The sequence below is a fragment of the Polypterus senegalus genome, chromosome 3 (genome assembly GCF_016835505.1).
Source record: "Polypterus senegalus isolate Bchr_013 chromosome 3, ASM1683550v1, whole genome shotgun sequence".
NCBI lineage: Eukaryota > Metazoa > Chordata > Cladistia > Polypteriformes > Polypteridae > Polypterus > Polypterus senegalus.
Window position 1 is genome coordinate 300417484 of NC_053156.1, and position 23107 is coordinate 300440590.

Here is a 23107-nt window from a genome sequence, read left to right on the forward strand (position 1 = left end):
TGGATATTGTATGGAGTGAATCTGTAAGAACAAAGAGACAATAGCAACATGGTATCTATTTCACCTTCCCAAATTTTTTAACAGTCTTGGTCATTGCTAGCAATTGTGAGCCAAGCTGAACAGAGATTTGGTGCCGAATAGACTGAAGAGCTGGGATAACAAGAATGCCTGTCTTTGCCAGGTTGAGCTGGAGATGGTGTTCCTTCATCCATGTCGCAATATCAGTGAGACATGCAGAGGTTTTAGCTAATACCATGTGGCCCTCCGGAGGGAATGGCAAGTAAAGCTACACATCACTGGCATAGCACTGGTAGGAAAACCCATGGTACATGATGATAGGGCCTAGTGAGACCTAATCTAAGTATATCCAGTGCTTTAAGTGAAAACAAGTTACTGTTGGTACTGTGTTTAAGACAATATGATGATAATCCGATCAAAGAGTAGAGTGTGAGGGTTATTCACTAGTGAAGCTTCAAGTGCCGGGATACATCAACATTCGATCAAAGCCTGGGGTGATGGTGCTGGTACTCTATGTTGAAGGTGCACTGTGGAAAGTTTCTGGTATTCTGTAATAAAATTGCTGGAGGTGCCGGTACTGCGTACTGTGCATATTATCAAGTTTTGGGATCTCCATGGGGGGAAACTACCCCGTTATTAAGAGCAAAGAACAAGGAGTGCCACCAGTTCTGTTTTTGGTTCTCATTTCAGCTACTGCTTCGGACATTTAGCTCCAACTCCAGTCAGGCATGTTGCTTTCCTGATCTTCAATTTTTCAGTGCTTCAGACACCTAGCTCATAGTAACATTTATTTCACACCTTTTTGATTTATTTTACTAGGGGGCTCTGCCCCCTGCTCGCTTTTCTCACCAACCCCTGGTCGTTTGCTATGCTCCAGCCACTTCGCGTCTCTGCTGCTCGCGTATGTGGATTTCACTTTCATCAAACAACAAATCTTTTAATTCTTGTGGATATGCCTTTTCATTGGGAAGAAACACTACTTTTCCTGATGGCAACATGAATTAGATGATCTACAAGTCTCCAACTTAAAGTTTAAAGCCGAACAATATCTACATACTTCTGTCATATCACCTGTGTTCATATATTCGATCTCTTTTCACTGTTCTGTTATTTCACTGAGTAATAATTTCCATGTGCTAATATGATCTTTAGTATATGTTTTTTGAGAGTTTCGAATTTTAGTACATTCATAACCTCTAACCTGCTCTGCATGTGTATCGCGCCAATGTTTTTGAAACTCTTTACAATGTTCTGCTTTGTCTTCTACTCTTTGTCTTTTATTTCCGACCCCGCTTAAAGCTGAGAGCACAGGGACTAGGTCTGACAATAGCATTCACATGAATGAGAAGTGAGTGGGCCGTGGACATGGTTGTAAATGTTTTAGAGGAGGGTGGGACTTGTGAAAATCTCTTGGCAAAAAGTCTCATCTCGCGAGACCTGAAATCATCTCAGAGAAAGTCTCGTCTCAGGATTTCCATTTATAATAGAGAGACTATTTTTTAGGTTTCCAACTTGATTAATTAATAAGTAAAGGCAGCTTCTGTATGATTTGTGATAATTGTCGACAGCTGCAGCGGGGAGTGAAGAGTCCAGTTCGGTGACCTTAGAATGGCATCAATGCTTGTTGTAGACAACATTACCCTGTTTTACTTCTTCACACTGTGAATTTCAGCACACATTGGGATGGTTTGCAACCAAGTGTTAATCGCCAAGGATGAGTATCAGCAACTCCAAATCTGCAGCCATCGTCCTCAGTTGGAAAATGGTAGGCTGCCCTCTCTGAGTGGGATTTAAGTGACAGCCTCAAGTTAAGGAGTTTAAGTGCTTGGGATCGTGTTCATGAGTGAGGGGAAAAGGAATGGTGTGATCAACAAACAGACCAGGAAGACAGGTGCAGTTACCATAGTGATAAAGCAGAAGCTAAACCAGAAGATGAAGCTCTTGATTTACCAGTCAATCTACATCTCTGCCCTCACCTATTGTTATGAGCTTCTAGTAATGACCGAAAGAATGAGACCACAAGTAATAGTGGTCAAAATGAGCTTTCTCTGCAGTGTGCTTGGGCTCTCCTTTAGAGGTAGGGTGAGAAGCACAGACATTCAGGAGAGCTTTGGAGAAGACCCACTGATGCTTCACATCAAGAGGAGCCAAATGAGGTGGTTCGGGCATCTGATATGGATGCCTCCTAGACGCCTCCCTGTGGAGGTTTTAAAGGTACAGCCAGGTGGGAGGAGACCTCAGGGGAGACCGAGGGCTTGTTGGGAGGATTATATCTCCCAGGTTGCCTGGGAAAACCTTGGAATCCCACCATATGTGTTGGCAAGTGTGGCTGGGAAAGGGAAGTATGGACCTCACTTCACTTCAGATAAGCAGTGGAAAATCAATGAATAAATGCGAAATGAATAATCAATAAAGGGGATTGGATATCTCACTAAGGTACATAAACACAGGGTACCTGTAGTAGTTCTATAAGAGTCATCAAACTTGACTCTTCATAGGAAATTGCCTGCAATCAAAAGAATCAATGACAGCCATCATGGCAAAAATCTATGTATGAATCTGGAATAACAATTGAAGACACAAGGAATAGGTATGCATGACTACTTTATTCATTGACTACACAGTGTTTTTAGTAATTTGAGTCTTCAGTGGATGCTTGACGTCTCTTCATCTGAGGAGAAAGGAGAAACAAAGATGAATGAGCAGATTACAGAAAATGTAACAATTAAACATTCAGTCAAAGGACTGCAGGACAACAAATGGACAAGAAGGCCAGGTGTCAACACAGGGGATGAGATTAAGGAGCCAAGATGGGTTACAACACATAAAAAAAGAATTTTAACAAATGTAAGTAGACATGAGTGAAACGATTCACATAAAATAGGATTTGCAGAGAACATTAGAAGCATAAGAAATTTCACAAACAAAAGGAGACCACTTAGTCCATCAAGCCTGTTTGTTTAGCTCATCGTTAAGCTGCTCCAACTCCATCTGAAATGTGCTGGATTGAGAAAGTATTCAGTCACCTTCACTATCTGCCCATTGTATGGTGTTGTAGATTTCACTTTCAAAGGAAAAATTGTCCATTTATGTTTAGCAGTCTACACTCAATAACCCCAAATGACAACATAAAAACTTATTTTTCAGAACAGTTTGTAAATTGTTAAATTGTTAAAAATCTAAAACTGAAATCTCTCACATATTCCTAGAAGTACTCAGACAGTTTGCTGTGTCACTCCACATCGTGGTCAGGTTCATCCTGTTTGCTTTAGTTAGACCCCTTATAACTTATAACAGTCATATAGATTACTGTAATGCACTCCTCTCAGGACCACCCAAAAAAGACATCAATGGATTATAACGAGTGCAGAATGCAGCTGCTAGAATCTTAACTAAGAAAAGAAAACCCGAGCACTTCTCTCCAGTTCTGTTGTCATTACATTGGTGACCTGTGCCATTTAGAATATGACTTTAAAATATGTTTATGGTTTACAAAGCCTTCAATAATCTGCTCCATCCTCTATTTCAGAATTACTTTCACCTTACACTCCAAATCATAACATTGGATCTTCAAATGAGTGTCTGCTTATAATTGCAAGCGCTAAACTTAAAAGAAGTGGTGAAGCGGCCTTCTGCTGTTATGCATCTAAAATCTGGAATAGCTGACCAATAGAAATTAGCCAGCATAATATGGAAAAGCACTTTAAAATCTGATAAAAACTCATTATTTTAACATGGCTTTATCATAGCTTCATTTGAGTGTAACAGATATTCTGTATATGCATTGAATTATCATTTTTTTCATATCTCCACAATCCGTACTCACTCCTACTTTCTCTGCTGTTCTTTTTCTGGTTTTCTGTGGTGGCGATCTGCGCCACCACCACCTGATCAAAGCACCATGATGTCCCTACATTGATTGTTTGAAGGCCAGAGGTCCACATGATCATCATTGTCAAATTCTTCCACATAAAGCCTGAAAACCACGGGGACTGACTGAAATAATTTATGTTAGGTAGAATGCCTAGAGGTGGCTGTGTGGTCTCGTGGCCTGGAACCCCAGCAGATTTTTTTTTTTATCCAGCCGTGTGGAGTTTTTTTTTTTTTTGTTTGTTTCTTCTGTCCTCCCGGGCCATTGGACCTTACTTTTATTCTATGGCAATTAGTATTGCTTCATTTTATTTCTTTATTTTGTCTTTTTTCTCTTTCTTTATCCTGTGAAGCACTTTGAGTTACATCATTTGTATGAAAATGTGCTACATAAATAAATGTGATTGTTATTGTTGTTTAGTGATCCTTGAGCTCTGCCAAGAACTTGATTGGAGTCCATCTGTGACAAACTGACTAGATTGGATATCATTTAGAAAAGCACACGTGTCCTCGTGTATAGAAGGTCCCACAATTCACACTGCATGTGAAGACAACCACCAAGCCATGAATTTCAAGGATCTCTCTGAAGACCTCCAAAAACAAATTGTTGTGAAGCCTGAATCAGGCCAAAGTTATCAGACCATTTCTAAAGCTATGGAGTGATCAAAGTGACCTCATAAAATGTGAAATGAAAGTAGTTTGAAACCACCAGGACTCGTCCTAAAGCTGGCCATCTGGTCACATGGACTTACCAGGCATGAAGGAAATTAGACAGAAAGGCAACAAAAAACCCCAACTGTCATCTGCTAAGATATGAGAACATGTCAGAAGGACACCATCTTGTCTTCACTTCATCAATCAGGCATTTATGGTAGAGAGGCTTGATAGAATTGGAAGGCATACAACAGTTTAAAGGACACTTAGAGCTTTAGTAAAATGATTATCTTGTATGATGAGACAAAAATGTAATTCTTTGATTCTGCCTAATACCATCCCTAAGGTGAAACATGGTAGTAGTAGCATCATGCTATGGGGATGCTTCCCAAAGACAGGGACAGGGAGACTGGTTAGAATTGAGGTAAAGATTAATGCAGACAAATACAGAGAGGTTCTTGAAGAAAACCTGCTCCAGAATGCATGCCACCTCAGACTGGTGTTACGGTTCACCTTTCAGCATTAGAATGACTGAAGTCTACAGCCAAAATAAAGCTGGAATGGCTTCAGGACAAGTCTCTGAACGTCCTTGAGATTTATCCATCAAAAACACAGACTAAAATCCCACAAAACATAGAACATAATAGTTTACAGACGCTTTCTATCCAGTCTAACGAAGCTTGACGAGATCTATCAGGAAAAATGGGATAAACTGCCAAAATCCAGATGTTGCAAGCTTCTAGAGACTTACCAATGAAACCAGCCAAAGCCGCTTTTACAAAGTACAGTAGAATCTCGCTTATCCTACCTTCGCTTATCCAACATTCCGTATTATCCTACGTCCCTCCGCAAAAAAATCGCATCAATCGGCAACAAGAACTGCAAGTTGTGAGCGTGAACGTAGTCTATTTTTTGTTGCTCCCAACTCTACCGCAGCTAATTACAGTGGAACCTCGGTTTGAGAGCATAATTCGTTCTGGAAATATGCACTCCAAAGGACTCATACAGTATATCAATGCGAATTTCCCCATAAGAAATAATGGAAACTCAGATGATTCATTACACTACCCAAAACTATTCATATAAAATGATTAATACAAAATATAAAGCAAAACTACATAAAGCAAATTAACCTGCACTTTACCTTTGAAAAGAATCATGGCTGGTGTGAGTGAGTTTCTAAACTCTTGTGGGATTCCACCCAACGGGACATCATGCGGAAGAAAGTCCCAAAGCAATCGCAGTCTCCCAGCGCTGTAGCAGTTCGCCATAAAAGCGAATCCAAAAAGGTCACAGACATGCTATAATCGCCTGCCATCGATGGCTGATACATGGAACAAGGAACATTATAAATGCGCAGGGCACATTATTACTTTCCCCCAACCCTTCCTGACTGCTGTGTCTGTGTATAGGAGAATGGCAGATCCCGCTACAATAAATAACCACGCTGTTGCTATTTCAAGCTTAATAAAGCTGATGTTGCTAAAGTACTGAGACTCAGCTTCATCTTTTCAGGTGCAAGATGGGGACTCGCACGTCACAGCGCAAACACAAACACACATGCAGTCACAATGCTGCAGTAAACAGTATACGCTCGTACGGATGTTGACTATATGAGTGACGGAGTTAAGGCTCTAGAAACTGCAATTGACATAATGATGCTGCAAAGATGACAAGACTTGACAGCAAAGAAACGGCATTTGTCAGGAAAGCAGACTATGATCAAAAATGTCTTTAAATCATGACAGGACTGAACTTTTTAAGTACAGTACATACTGTATTTAACTTCAGACAATTCTGTAACTGTAAGTTCATTTTTTCAGTTAATTTATTCTGGTGTTTTGTTGTAAAAAATTATTAGGTTTGTATTGTGTAAAATTATAACATAGTTTGACGTTTAATAGGCCTTTTCTTAACACCGTTATCCAACATTTTCGCTTATTCGATGTTTTGCAGGCCCGTTTATGTTGGATAAGTGAGACTCTACTGTACCTGCATTAAGGGTCAGGACACGACTATGAATGAGAGCCTTTCTGAAAACATGCTTGTGTTTTGTCATTATGGGTAATTGAGTGTAGACTGACAGGGAAATTTGTAAATTTATACATTTTAAAATAAAATTTACAAAACAATACATTTTGAAGAAAGTGAAGAAGTCTGAATACCTTCTTAAGATAATGTAAGACCATCAATTCTCAGCAGAAAACAGTTGTTTCATTTTTAGAGTGAAATGTACTGCCTGCAACATCTTGAAGTAACAAAAGCAGAAAAAAATTTTGAAGTGTGAACCAATGACTACCAGAGATAAAGTAAAGATATTTGTGAAACATGAAACAACAAACTGAAAAGAACTAAAGTTGATGTTAATTCTGAGAATGACTTGGGCTCAGAATTTTATTATACTTATGCCTTGGAAACAGCTTCAATGCTCTGGTGGTGGTAATTCCTCAACGATCTGAAGTTTGGTGCTGTTTACTTGCATTTCTTTTCTTCCTCCCTCTACACAAAAAATATTTACAACCCTAGCACCTCTGACATCATTTCTGGTGTCTGTCCACCTGGACCTGCCTCTTCTTGCCTGGCCTGTACTTAATCGGAAATGTCACCATATTAGATCAGTCACTCTTGACACTTGTGTCTTTGAAGGGGCTTTTCCCCCTTCTTAATGTGTATATACTTTACATTAGTTTTTTATTTATATGTGGTTTGCCTGCAGCTGCCCCAACTCTTTATGCTTTTGGGTTTTTCATTACAACAGCTAAGCCTGTGTCAGACTCGGGGTAACATGTAATGATCCACTTTACACTGTTAAGCCCAAATAACTCAAGAGACAGTATTCTGTTGCCATCTAGTGGATGAAATAACATCATGGTACAAAAAATAATTTTTCTTTATGTTCTACCACTTCATGGTAACTCTATTGTAATTCTTCAGTGTTCATGACTAGAGCAGAGCCTTCATCCAAAAACACAATGGCAAATGAAAATCCCTACAGCATATTATAGAACAAACTGAAACTGAACCATTGCTTTAATTGTGCAGTAGTGATCATGATGTGAATTGATTACCAAACATTGAGATGGATAGTGAAACTAACACCTGTCTGGTAAATCCCGGGCTGCCTTGTTTAGGTGGTGTTCGTGTTTGGAGTCTTCTTTTTACAACTGCAGACAATCCTGCAGACTTTCTTGTTGTCCATTTATAAGTAACTCCACTCTAAAGATACCTGTAGATCATGATTATCAGGACTATTTATGATTTGTCGATGACAGTTTGGTGGACAAAATAGTTGATGAAACGAACCGGTATACTGAGCAGTGTCGGAAAAGTCACAGTAAACCCTTTGCTTGTCGCAGTCGCAGACAGCCTGTCCCTGCAGATGACATGTGAGTGATTTTCAATCTCCTGATACAGCAGTTCATAGTGGGAAAACCAGTCCATAGATAGTGCTGGTCCACTAACTAATGGATACCCATCTTTGATGAAGTTAAGACTGAATATCGTTCATCACTCGTTATGAAATACCTACATTTCACTAATCATGACGACTATGATGAAGTTAATCATCCAGAAGCAAAACTGTAAATACTGTGGGATGTGTATGAGGTGATCATCAAAAAAATTGCAGAAGAGGTATGTTCACGATTGTGACTTAAGTATTGACGAAACACTCATGATTTACGATAGAAGGCTGTCTAAGAAACAGAACATCACATTAGAATAATCTGGATGAGAACAGGCCATTCAGCCCAATAAAGCTCACCAGCTCTATCCACTGAATTCTTCCAAAATAACATCATGTCAAGTTTTGAAGGTCCTTAATAATAATAATCCTTCACGTAGCACTTTTCTCACTACTCAAAGCACTCTCCACACAAGGAGAACCCACAGTCTTCTTACTGCAAAGCAGCAGCATTTCCACTGTGCAAACTGTGAGGATTAAAATCCTATTGTCTACCACACTACTTGGTAACTTATTCCATGTATCTGTGGTTAGCCATGTGAAGAAAAACTTCTTAATGTTTGTGCAAAATTCACCCTTAACAAATTTCCAACGTGTGCACCCATGTTTTTGATGAACCCATTCTAAAGTCACAATCTCAATTCACTTGACTAATTCCCTTCATAATTTAAAACAATCAATCATGTCTGCTCTTCATCTCCTTGTGCTTCAAGTGAAAAGCCTCAGTTCTTTTTATCTTTCCTTATCCTTTGTAGTCCTGGAATCATCCTAGTTGCTCTTCTCTGCACTTTTCCCAGCGCTGCTATGCTATCACTTGATCAGCTCCCTTTTGCTGTTTATACCACTGCTTAAGCCAACAAATTATACATTTTCTTTGCTTCCACTTCACATTTGCTGAAATTCTTTTTTTCATTTGCTTTTGCCATTGTCTTTTAACCAAACACTGAATGGTGAAGGTGATACTGTCATGCACAGTCAACATAAAAATATTACAAAATAAATCTTTTGACGTTTGCTTGGACAGTGCCTATGTGAGTTGGCAACTGTTACTAAACAATTTGCACAAAGGACGTGCACTAAATCTGAACTGGTACCTCAGTGGACATCTTCTACTGCGGTTCTTTTAACAGTTCAGCATTCACGTGTTTCTGTTACACATGATAACATTTTTTTGTTGTTGAAAATAAAACGTTTTTGCCCATTGTTGTCACATTACGGAGGTTATCCAAAGTTGATTGGGACACAGACAGAGCAAACACAATGACAGACTCATACGGTACTCTCACACTCAGTGCCTTACCTTTAAGTGTCATAACATACTGTTTTAGACATTACTGTAAGAGAAGTAAAGCATTAAAATGATATACTCTGAAAAAGAAATGTCCAACATTCTGCTAAAAAGAATAAAATAAACACAAATAAATCAAAGATATCTCACTTAAACATTTACATTTCAGGTGGACTCAAAAGGCATAATAATTATGAGACCCAGGGAAATTCATCAACCACAAATACTACTACTACTAATAATAAGAAGAAGAATAAGAATTCTTTATATTTACATAGCACTTTCCTCATTATTCAACTTTACATAGTAAGGGGGAGCTTCAACTACCACCAATGTGTAGCATCCACCAAGATGGTAGAACAGCAGCCATTTTTGTAGCAGTATGCTCATCACACAGTAGCTGTAATGTGGTGAAGGGGTGAGAGATACTTAGCCAATTTGAGACAGGGGATGATTTGGGGACCAGATTGACTAGGCCATGGTGGGCAGTTTAGCCTGAACATTGGACTACTGCCTGCTCTTTGTGAAGGATCTGTTATGTTAGTCAGAGTCAGGACCTCAATTTTACATCTCAGCTGTCATCTTTACAGCTTTGGACAAATCATCGCTGCTATCACTGACTGCAGAAGCTCACAGTTTTGTATTTTCCGTTGGCTTCTTCAAAGAGAAACTCATATCCTCTGTGTGTGCTGATAATTATACACACAGATATTATACTATTTCTGCATTGCACCCCACCTACATTGTCAACTGTATTGTATTATCTTTTCTTTGCACTGTAATTTTGCAGTTTAGTGCAGAATAACAAAACTGCTCAGTTATGCCGTAATAACATTGAATTGAATTGAAAAGTAGAGCTATTGGCCATGGGTAGGACCAGATAAAGAATTTAGTCAAGAAAATGCAAAAGAAGAAGACTGGGGAGGAGAAAGAAAAGGGTAAGTTAAAGGTAAGAGTGGGAACACTGAATATTTAGACAATGACTGGGATGAGGGAGACATTTGGCAGATTTGATGGTGTGACGGATTGCTGAAATGGGCCGGTATAATGTAAGAACATGGGGGAGACAACATATTAAGAATACATGTTCCCCCAATTTGCTTGATACCAGGATCACTGGGTGATGGTACTTCTACAGACACCCGCAAGGCATGTTGGGAACTGCAGTCGAGTGGAGAAGCCTTGCTGGGTTCTGTGGGGCCACCAGGAGATCCTGCTGGGATATATGACCTAGAAATGCTTCCAACAGGTTCTGCCCTAGAACTGGATGCACTTCCGTGTCTAAGATGAAAGGAGCAGCTCAATTCATCGTAGCAAGTCAGAGATGGGTGTGGAGGATGGACAAAGCTGACCTGAGAGGTGTGCAGGAGAAGAAAGAGAGAAAAGATAAAGAATTGTGTTGTGTTTCAGCTACAAAGAAACCTTTAATACGGTATTTTGTACAAATAAACCTTTTTGATTATACCCAGGACTTGTGTCTGGGGTTCTGAAATGCCCCCTAGTGGTCACAATGTAAAAAAGGAATGTGGGAGTGTTATTTGTGCAGGAAACATGATGGAAGGAGAATAAGCTTTAAATTGTTGTACAGTGGATGAAATGAACAAGGAAAAAATGTTTCAGGTCTAGTAGTATCCAACTAAAAGATAATCTTGTGTGCATGAATAGTAGAATTGATACGGTGAGGCCTTGGTGAGACTGTAGTTCATTTAGTTTGTTCATATACTCCTAAGTGGGCTGTGAGGAAGAGGAGAAGGATATTTTCTGAGCACAAATGGATGAAGAGTCTAGCACAGTACAAAAGGGGGAAAAGGTGATTGTTGGTGGTGATCTAAATGGGCTTGTTGGTAATAGTAGAGAGATGATGAAGAGTAGACATGGAATGTGGAAAGTAGGGGAGAGAAATGGGGAACGGGAAAGGATAGTAGCTTTTGCCATGGCATCTTATTTGGTAATCGTTAACACATTCTTTGAAAACAAAGTAAATCAACTTGTGAAAGCTGATTTTTAAAAAACAAATAGACTTTCGAATGTTTAGAAGATTTTTAAGGTCATAAATGATAAAAGTGTGACAGTGCAGCATAAAGTGGTGGTGATGGAGTGGAACATCAGAATTAGCAGGAGAGCAAAACCAGAGCAAACAACACCATGGATAAAGTGGTGGAGGTTTAAATTTTCAAGAGGCTTATGAATAGGTTTAAAGTGAAAGAGGGAATGTGTAGGAATGGTGGAAGAAGAATAACAAAGTGCAGGATATGATAAAGGCTAAGAAAGAGGCAAATAAGACATAGTACCAATCAGGGAGGGTGGAAGATAAAGAAATGTATTGGTATACAAACAAGGAAGCAAAGAAGGCAATGGCCCAGAGACAGGTTTGGAGAAGGTGTATGAAAAATTGGAGACAAAAGAAGGAGAAAGAAAAGGACCTTTAGAATAATGAAGATGAGGAACAAGGCTGGGAAGGATTTTAGTCAGATAAAGCAGATAAAAGATGAGCAATGTGCGTTCTTAAATGAAAATGACGGAATCACAAATAGCTGGAAGAGGTACTGTGAAAAGAAGAAGAATGAAGACAATCAAAGTGTGGTGGACTGGGCGGTCTCATGGTCTGGAATCCCTACAGATTTTATTTTTTTCTCCATCTGTCTGGAGTTTTTTTTTTCTGTCTCCCCTGGCCATTGGACCTTACTCTTATTCGATGTTAATTAATGTTAATTTATTTTGTTTTCTTATTGTGTCTTTTATTTTTCTATTCTTTATTATGTAAAGCACTTTGAGCTACTGTTTGTATGAAAATGTGCTATATAAATAAATGTTGTTGTTGTTGTTGTTATTTGGGGTTGGAGTCTCAAATGAAGTACCAGTACCAAGAATAAGGTGGGCAGAAGTGAAGGAGGCACTAAAAAGAATGGAAAATGGAAAAGCAACAGGACTGGATGAAATCCCAGTAGAAGTGTGGAAGAGGTTAGAAGAAAAAGGACTAGATGTGTTGTGGAAAATAATGTAGAAGATCTGAAAAGGAGAGAATATCAGAGGAGTGTAGGAACAGTGTGACTGTACCCATGTATAAGGAGAAGGGAGATTTTCAGGATTGTAGAAACTATAGAGGGATAAAGCTAATGCCACACACAATGAAAATTTGGGAAAGGGTTAAAGAGAGAAGGCTTAGGGGTGAAACCTTAATATGGGATGAGAATTTGGTTTTATGCCAGGGTGAGAAACAACTGATGGAATCTTTGCATTGAGAAGCTCATAGAGAAGCATTGGGAAACACATGAAGGTTTGCATATGAAGTTTATTAATTTGGAGAAGGTGCCATGGAAAGAGGTGTTGGTGGTGCATGAGAAGCAAAGGAGTACCAGAAAAAATATTTGAGGATTGGGCAGTTAAGGTAGCACATAAGGAGAAGCCATTAGATGTGGCAGACATGAGATTGTTGAGATGTACAGTATATGTGGAGTTACAAAGAAGGACAGAATAAGAAATTAGATAATCTGAGGTTACAACAAGTAAGTTGATCAAGCACACCAACCACACAAAGCAGTAGGAAAAGATGAAGAGGATGAAGAAGACAGAAAATAAGGAGAAATTAAAGCAAACTTTGCATTATTGGAGAACAGACATTACAAATGGCCTATATGGGGTGCCACCTTTTCAGCTGACAGATTTCAGGTAAACAACTGAGGCCTGGAACTTTTGTCAAGACGGACAGGAGTGAAGTGTGTTATGGGAAAGCGGAAAGGCAAAGCTGGAACTTAGAAGATTTTATAATGGCAGTCTGTTTGTAGCGTATTGCAGTTTTTGATTCTCATTCAACATTCCTGTGTTTTGAAAATCTTCTAGCAGAAGAAAGCCTGATGCTCATTCTGGGTGAGAAGTGTGGAGAGGCTGGCCGTTATTAGAACGTTTATCAAAAAGAGTCTCAGTTCAGTTTTGAGTTTAGTTTTAGTTCAACTACCGCTTTGCTGCAAAGTGAAGTGTTTACTTGTGACCTTCCTGAAACTGTGAAATGAGTCACAGACATTAAAATGGAGACTGCTATCTGGGTTTTGCTATTGTCTTTTAACACTTAAATTACCAGAGCCTTAGAAAAAACTCGTAGATCCGTCCCACCTTAAATCGCTTCTTAAATCCGTGCGCACTTCTCCACCAGCGTCTTTTGTCTTCTAAATGTGCTGTATAAGATAAGCTTCAAGCAGCTGGCTATTCCATCCCCCCACCGACTTAGAACGTGCACAAACTTCTCCCAGCTCATGCCTTGATTGATTATCTGGGAGTGTAGTGGAGTTTTAGAGTGGAAATAATAGATTGTTATTTGGAACACACTCATTTCATGTGTGCTCCATTTCTACAGTAATCTGTGTAAACACATTTTTGAAACAGAAACGTTTTTCATATTCTAGTAGTAATTGACAAAATGTAGGCATAAACTATATAATGTATGAAGCCTGAAGTTCAAATATCAAAGTAACACTTTCACAAAAGGTACAAATATAACAGAAAAAGTACGCTTTTATTCAAAAATATAACTGCAGAAAAAAAGCCGCATTAGAATGCCACATTGAGACACATTTACTACAACTGCCAAGGTGGCGTAATGGTATCCTGTGTCAATGTGGCATTCTAATGCGGCTTTTTTTCTGCAGTTATATTTTTGAATAAAAGCGTACTTGTTCTTTTATATTTGCACCTTTTGTGAAAGTGTTACTTTGATATTGGGACTTAAGGCTTCATACATTATATAGTTTATGCCTACATTTTGTCAATTAGTGCTAGAATATGAAAAAGTTTCTGTTTTAAAAATGTGTTTACACAGATTACTGTAGAAACGGAGCACACATGAAATGCGTGTGTTCTAAAAACGATCTATTATTTCCACTCTAAAACTCCAGCAGTTCAGTCACTCCCAGATAATCAATCAAGGCATGAGCTGGGAGAAGTTCGTGCACATTCTAAGTCGGTGGGTGGATGGAATAGCCGGCAACTTTCAATTTGTCTTTATCAGCACATATAGAAGACAAAAGACACTGGCGGAGAAGTGCGCACGGATTTAAGAAGAGATTTTAGGTGGGACAGATCTACGAGATTTTTCTTAGACTCTAGTAATTCTAGTGTTAACAAAACACTGAATAGAAGGGGCTATTTAAATTAATTTGCATAGTCAAATATTTGGGGAGGAGTTGGAGGGCTGTAGGAACTTGCATGATTGTTAAAATCTGTATTGGTAGGGATTTATAAAGGGGAATTGCATGGAACTTTGCTTACTCACAGTTTTATGTATCTGAATTTTTTTGTGCATATGCACATTTCTAGTGTTGTCCACATGCCTTCTTTAAGTGTGAATTCTACTGAAGGTGTTATACATGAGGCCCCCAGACTTTATAGAGCACTGAAATAAAGTGACCAAGTAGAGAAAGTGTTGTCATTTCTACTGTATATGGTGTGACCAAAATGTATACAAATACTCTATCATGATAGTCTCTGATGTGCACTTTAATCACGTCTGATTTGTTTGATTTGCAATTTTAATCTGTGGGTCAGAGGAGGAAATCAAAGAAAAATGTGTCTTTGTCCCAAACATTTTGCAGAGCACTTCATAAACAAGCAGAACAAACCATATTGAATAATGAGGTAAAGTTCAAATTTGAATTAGGTTCATATTTCATAATGTATGAAAATCTTACCATATTGGCAGATTTTCCTATTCGGAGCTCCCTGAAAGAGAAAAACATGAGTGATCAGAAAGGTAAAGCATTTGACTTCAGTTTTCTATATCAATGATAACTTAACGCGACAATCGTAGAACATTGAAAATGAAATAAATTAAAAATAAAGAATCCCTGAAGGGCATTCAGATGACTGAGAGACGTTCACATCTGTAAGAGAGGAGCTACTCCATGGTAGGTGTCAGTGAATTTTAAAAGCCTGTGGTGATCAATTAGCTGCCATTTTTGCTTACATTTTGTAGGCCTCAGTGACAGAATGGATGTTCCTACCTGCTCCATAAAGACAGCAATTTCTCATTTCCAAAAGAAAAAACAATGAAATTCCTTGAGAAGCTGACATATTGAAAATTAAATGATATGTAGACCTCTTAAGTTTCATCAAAAACAAGTCAATACATTAACTTTCGACAGTGGATTAAGGAAGAATTCAGACCCATTCACTTTTTTCACATTTTGCTATTTTGAAGCCTTGTGCTAAAATCATCTAAATTAATTTTTTATTCATCAAGCAACACCTAATACCCCAGAATGACTAATAATAAAAAAAAAAAATATTGCCAGTCTCTCCAGCGCCCTGATCAGAGCCTCCATTGAATCACAGTATCGTAAGTAATGTCAAGATCAGTGAATCTTTCTTCACTAACAGATGCCCCACAGCCACTGGACCCCACGACCTTGCCCAACACCCAGTCTATGTAAGCATTGAACAAAGTAGGAGCAGAACACCAGAATCAACTGGGAAAAACACAGAGATTCTGCCTCCATTTTTGCACAGCACTCACAGTACCAGTTTATAGGCCGACTATGATATCCAGAAACCTTGAGGGGATCCCGTGAACCCTCAGGATGTTCCACTATTATTAATATTATTACTATTACATAATAAAAACATATTTGTTATTTGAGTCTGTAACACCCAGTGTAAAGTTTTGCTACCCGTAAAAGATATCTCTGAAGGGATATAAGCAGACACCCAAACGCTGGTGATTCATGTCTTCTTCGTATCTTGTTGTCACTACAATTTTTCGTTATTCAGTTTTATTTTTGAATAAAATCACACTTGTTTTGTCATACATTTGGGAAAGTGTTTATTTTATTATTTATTTTTATTTACCTACCTTGCCTGCTGGTGGTGGTCGGAAGGATTGGTGGCGCCAGTGTGTTCGGCAGCCTCACTTCTGTCAGTGTGCCCCAGGGCAGCTGTGGCTACATAGTAGCTTATCATCACCAGCGTATGAATGTGTGTGTGAATGGGTGAATGACTGTTGTGTTGTAAAGCGCCTAGGGGGGTTCTTGAACTCTAGTTAGGCGCTATATCAAATACAGGCCATTTACCATTTACCATTTATTTTCCAGAGCCACTTTAATGAGATCGCATCAGTCTCTGCCTCTCGATCGCATGCGCACACACATCCATGCATGAAATGTCACTATTTGAAAACACTATGCAATTTGAATATGAGTTGTCAGTTGAACATGTTTTGTTTTTTCGATCTTGCCTGTACTCCACGTTATGGTGTATGGTATGGAGAATGCAGCCAGACTTCTTCTTTTAGTGCGCATACACTGTCAGCATGGCACTGCCTGATCTAAACACTAGTGCGAAGAATTGCTCGTGTACTAAAATGACTGCAGGTGGTAGAAGTTCTTTGTTGTTACTGTTCTGCCTTTTTCCAGAAACGGCTCCATAAGCTTTATCATCACAGTCTTAGAAAGTCTTTCTGCCGTAGGACGACTGAAATCTTTTTCTAAATAAGGAGAGGAATTGCACGTGTACTTTGTCTCCAAATCTGACGCAATCCAATATTTACACCAAATTTGTCTGGCTTGGTTGAGATGTATTGCAAGAAAGGACAACGGACCTTGGTTGGAAACAGTTGCTCATAAACAGTAATATGTTGCCCTGGGTTGTAATTCAATACACAGTTCTCAATAAAATGTTTCCAGATGCAGATGTTGTTTTTTTACACGTTCTACACGGGTGTCTTTGTTGTCAAGGCCAAATGCTGCGTGATAGTGTGACAGCGGTCAATGGGTCTTATATCTTTGATTGCCAGTACAACAAATAGCAGACATCAACCACAGGACCAACTGTGGTCATCGCTGCTCTTGTGAAAAGAATGGAGATAAACGGCATCAATTCAGAGAGGGAGATGCAAGTTCGTTGTACCACATGAACATCACTGACAGAATAAAATTGAATAAAAAAAAAAATGCTAACTTTTAAAAGTAACCAGAATTTACACCTTGTGTTACAGACTCAATCAAATGTATGTTTTTATTATATTTTAGTAGTGATAATAGCAGCTCACTACTCAAAATGAGGAACAACCAGACTCAAACCTGCAACCTTTTGGTTATAATGCAGCAATTCTTATTTCTGCAACATCCAAGGAGACATGTCAGCTTTCTGCCGATGGACATTTTAGCTTGGGCTTTTAACTCATTGACAGCAAAATGGAAATTGAATGTTTTCTTTTTCTTTGGTTATATTCTTGAATAAAAGCACACTTGTTTTGTTATATCCTTCCATTATCCAACCCGCTATATCCTAACTACAGGGTCATGGGGGTCTGCTTGAGCCAATCCCAGCTAACACAGGGCGCAAGGCAGGGAACAAATCCTGGACAGGGCGCCAGCCCACCACAGTGTTTTGTTATAACTTTTGTGAAAGTGTTTATTTGATATTTGGACTAAAATCTTCACACATTATACACTTCACATCATTATTACTATAACATGGAAAAAGTTTCTGTTTTAGTTATGTGTTCAACATTTCTTGCCTCGAATTTCCAGTCATCCAACATTTACACAGATCATTATAAAAACAGAACAGGCATGAAAGATATGTATTCGAAATAACAATATATTATATACCCTATAAAACTCAAGTCACCTCAGTCCCAGATAAACAGACTTGAGCTGGGAGAACTTCACTGGGTGGGATGGGATAGCATGCTGCTTGCTGCTTGTGTTGATTGACACTTTTACAAAACAAAGATGCTGATGAAGAGGTGTGAAGGAATTTATAACCCAGCACAACTTTTTTCAAAGGTTTTAGGGATTTTATTGTTAAAAAAATTAAAGGAACACTTTGAAAACACATCAGATCTCAATAGGAAAATAAAAATCCTGATAGATAGATAGATAGATAGATAGATAGATAGATAGATAGATAGATAGATAGATAGATAGATAGATAGATAGATAGATAGATAGATAGATAGATAGATAGACACTTTATGATTGATGGTTATCACTACAGCTATGGACTGATATGGTAACATGTTAGGAATGAAAGGATGCCACATCGTTTGATGGAAATAAAAATTATCAACCTACAGAGGGCTGATTTCAAAGACACCACGAAAATCAAAGTGAAAGATGATGTGACAGGCGAATCCATTTTGTTGAAATTTCATTGCAACTCCAAATCATACTCAGTAGTAGAATGGCCCCCACATGCTTGTATGCATGCCTGATAACGTCAGGGGGGTAATGCTCATAATGAGATGATAGATGGTGTCCTGGGTGATCTCCTCCCTAATCTGGACCAAGGCATCACTGAGCTCATGGACAGTCTGAGGCACCAGATGGGCCGAAACATAATGTCCATGAGGTGTTCTATTGGTGAGCATGGGGGTTAGTCAATGGTATCAATTCTTTCATCCTCCAGAAACTGCCTGCATACTCTCGCCACATGAAGCCGGGCATTGTCATGTACCAGGTGAAACCAAGGACCCACTGCATCAGCATCGGGTCTGACAATGGGTTCAAGGATTTCATCACAATACCTAATGGCAGTCAAGGTGCTGTTGTCTAGCTTGTACAGGTCTGTGCGTCCCTCCATGGATATGCCTCACCAGACTATCACTGACCCACCACCAGACCTGGTCATGCTGAATGATGTTACAGGCAGCATACCATTCTCCACGAATTCTCTAGACCCTTTCACGTCTGTCACATATGCTTAAGGTGAACCTGCTTTGTGAAAAGCACAGGGTACCATTGGTGGACCTGCTAATTCTATGGCAAATGCGCACAGGGCCCACAAGAGGATTTCAGGCCCTCAGGGCAACCTCATAAGGTCTGTTTCTGATTGTTTGGTCAGAGACGTTAACACCAGTGGCCTGCTGGAGGTAATTTTGTAGGGCTCTGGCAGTGCTCATCCCATTCGTCCTTGCCCAAAGGAGCAGATACTGGTCCTATTGATTGGTTAATGACTTTCTATGGCCCTGTCCAGCTCTCCTAGAGAAACTGCCTGTCTCCTGGTATCTTCTCCATGACCTTGAGACTGTGCTGGGAGACACAGCAAACCCTTTAGCAAAGGCACGTATTGATGTGCCATCCTGGAGAAGTTGGACTACCTGTGCAACCTCTGTAGGGTCCAGGTATCACCTCATACTACCAGTAGTGACACTGACCATAGCCAAATGCAAAACGAGTGAAGAAAGACTCAGAAAAGATGAGAAGGGAAAAATATCAGTGACCTCCACCTGTTAAACCATTTCTGTTCTGGGGATCATCTCATTGTTAACCCTCTAGTGCAGTTTTTGTTCATTTCATTAACACCAAAGCATCTGAAACTGATTAACAACCCCCTCTGCTACTTAACTGATCAGACCAATAGCCCAGAAGTTTCATTCACTTGATGTTATATTTTGATTAAAAAGTATTCTTTTAATTTTTTTTGAGGAGTATATATTCACCCATTAATGCTGACACCCCAGAGATCTTATTATCTTTAGATGCAGTAAAAACATTTGATATGGTTGAATGGGACTCTCTATTCACTACGTTGCACAAATTTGGGTTTGGCTCAAACATATGTGTGTGGATCAAACTAGTTTATACCAGTCCAGAAGCCTCAGTTCATATTAACAACATTATTTCAGACCACTTTATAGAGATGATATGGTACTGTATATATCTGACCCAAAAAATTCAGTACCAGCAGTCCTAAAAGCATTAGTAGAATTTCAAAAGATATCTGCACTTAAAATCAATTTGAATAACAGTGTGCTTTTTTCCAGAGAATTCTCTAGAATGTAATATTGGACTGGACACCTTCCCATTTATCTTAGCATATTAGTTTAAATATCTAGTGTTAAATAATACAAGTACATTTAAAGCTCTTTTCAATAAACTGCGCCACCATCACCTACTCAAAGCATCATGATGCTCCAACAATGATGGATGGATTAAAAGGAAGAAATCTATGTGACCATCATCATCATCAAGCCCTTCCGTGAGAATCCTAAATCCAAAGAGGACTGTTTCATTTATGTTAGGTAGAATGCCCAGAGGGGACTGGGCGGTCTAATGGTCTGGAATCCCTACAGATTTTATTTTTTCTCCAGCCATCTGGAGTTTTTTTGTTTTTTCTGTCCCCCCTGGCCATTGAACCTTACTCTTATTCGATGTTAATGTTGATTTATTTTTTATAATTTATGTCTTTCATTTTTCTATTCTTTAATATGTAAAGCACTTTGAGCTACTGTTTGTATGAAAATGTGCTATATAAATAAATGTTGTTGTTGTTGTTGTTGTAAACTTTTGCTGTCCGCATGGAAAAAATTAAACAAGCCTTGAATAGATACTCTACCTTCCATTTTACATTAACAGGGAGAATCAACTTTGTTAAGATGACCATCCTCCCCAAGCTGCTCTTCCTATTTCAAAGCATCTCCATGTACATTAACAAATGATTTTTTAAGAAATTAGAATCAATCATAACTTCTATAACAACCTAAAGCAGAAGGGGGCACTGCACTACCAAACTTAAATTTTATTACTAGGCGGCAAATATACAAGCTATAAACACTTGGACAGCAACACAAATTGATGAACATACACAAGCCTGGTCTGTAATAGAAATAAAATCTTTCAGTACTTCTTTAAATTCGTTGCTCTGAGCCCTAGTTAACACAAACTACCGTCATTACACTAATAATCCCATTGCCCTTCACTCTCTCAGAATATGGAATCAATACAGGAAGCACATTAAGACAGATAAGCTTTTATCTGTTGCACCTCTAAATGACACCCACCTTTTTCCACCCTCTCAAATATATATACTGTTTAATGTCTGGGATTAAAACACTTAGAGGTTTGTACATAGATACTGTCTTTACATCCTATTAACAATTACTCTTCAAGTACAACTTCTCATCAACACAAGTTTTTTTACTACTTTCAAGCTAGAAACATGAACAGAACCTGTCTAATTTTTGTCATCTTCCACCTTGTTCTACACCAGATGAATTATTGATCAGTATTGAAGACTCAGCTAGTATCTCTACAATTTATTAAAAAATGTGAAGTTCCTTCCTTTCAAAGATCCCAGGGTACATTTGGGAAAGGATCTCTCAATTAATATTTCAGTAAAGAAGTGAAAGGCAGACATGCACAGAATACAGTTGAGCTCCATATGTGCAATGCATTCAATCGTTCAACTTAAAATCTTTTATCAAGTGCATTTATCTCATTTAAAATTGTCCAAAATGTTCCCAGGGCAAGATTCAACCTGTGAACGATACCATATTGCTTCATCTTGCTTCTTGCTCTGGACCACATATTTTGGGTGTGCACCAAAATAACAACATTTTGGGCAAAAATCTTTGGATGCCTATCAAACAGCCTTGGTGTCACAATCCCTCCAAACCCATTAAGAGGTGTGTGTGGTGGGCTCACAGATGGGCTTACATTGGTGAGGGACAAGCAGACAGTAATTGGCTTTACTACTTTATTAGCACGTAGTCTTATCTTGCTCAACTGGAAAAATCCCACCTCACCACTCTTAAGTCAGTGGGTGGCTGATGTTCTGTACTACTTGAAATTGGAAAAATTCAGACATTTAAAATCTGCAGATGTTAAATGTACACAGGCACTGCTCTTCTGCTAACTTCATACTTGTTTATACAGCATGTAAAGTAAAAATTGAAAATCAGCAAGAGCTTAAAAGCATTTTGTTCTTTTACCTGCTATGTCTTAAAAGTCTCTGCAATATTCATTTCAAGTTTAGAGTGAATTAGCTAAACTGACTAGAAATATGAAAGGAGTTGTCTAGTAGATTATTTAATAGTAGAATAATACTCACCGCAGCCACAAATGCAACAAGCATAGTGATGGTGGCGAGGAGGCAAACTGCTTTCACAGCAAACATGGTGATGATCGTCTCGGAGGATGAGGTCTCAGGATCTCTAAATGCTTTGGCATCTTATGCACTTTTATATATTTAGACTATGCAAATACATCAATGATGAAATAAAGAAGTGATCTCACTAATTTGCATTGGTGTGTAAGAAGGGCACATAATAAAGCATTTGGCACTTTATCAGTAATTCACAAAATCTGACTATTTGGACTATTTAGTCAGTCATTTCCAAACTTGCTATATCCTAACTATAGGGTCAAGGTGGTCTGCTGGAGCCAATCCCAGCCAGCACAGTGCCCAAGGCAGGAACAAATCTCTGAGCATGGTGCCAGCCCACCGCAGGGCACACACACACACACACACACACACACACACCAAGAACACACTACAGACAATTTAGGACTGCCAATGCACCTAACCTGCATGTCTTTGGACTGTGGGAGAATGGCGCAGTACCCGTAGGAAACCCACACAGACACGGGGAGAACATGCACTCCACGCAGGGAGGACAAGAGAAGCGAACCCAAGATTTCTTACTCCCAGGAAGCAGTGCTACCACTGCGCCACCATACAACCCTTAGACTAGTTAATTTAGCTTTATTAAGCAACATATTTATTACAGGAGTTTAACAAAAGAGAATAAATGATGCACTTTAAAGTGTAGAGGCGGTGTTTAGTTCTGAAATGATCAAGGCAAAGAACCTAAGAAAAAGTAAAATACAGTAAGTCAATAAGTATAAATAAATCAGTTAGTATGAGCTCTGGGTGTAAACTTTTTCGAAAGTGCATGTCTCAGACATACTGAAAAAAAAAACAAAGATATGGAAAGCAGTGGGCCTGAGTGGAGTGGAAGCCAAATATCATGACCTGAGCTGTGGCTGAAGTGGAATAAACATCTGGCAGCACTCCTTGTGGTGCATCATGTCCTGCTTGTG

The 23107-nt window shown here is 38.9% G+C and overlaps 1 long non-coding RNA gene across 1 annotated transcript; it reads right to left on the bottom strand.

The window, feature by feature from the left end:
• Positions 1-2605: 2605 nt before the first annotated feature.
• LOC120526353 lies at positions 2606-22230 on the bottom strand. Its single transcript, XR_005633124.1, has 4 exons — positions 22116-22230; positions 14975-15005; positions 9306-9339; positions 2606-2689 (listed from the first exon to the last, which is right to left on the bottom strand). It is a non-coding gene; the product is annotated as an uncharacterized LOC120526353 (long non-coding RNA).
• Positions 22231-23107: the final 877 nt, after the last annotated feature.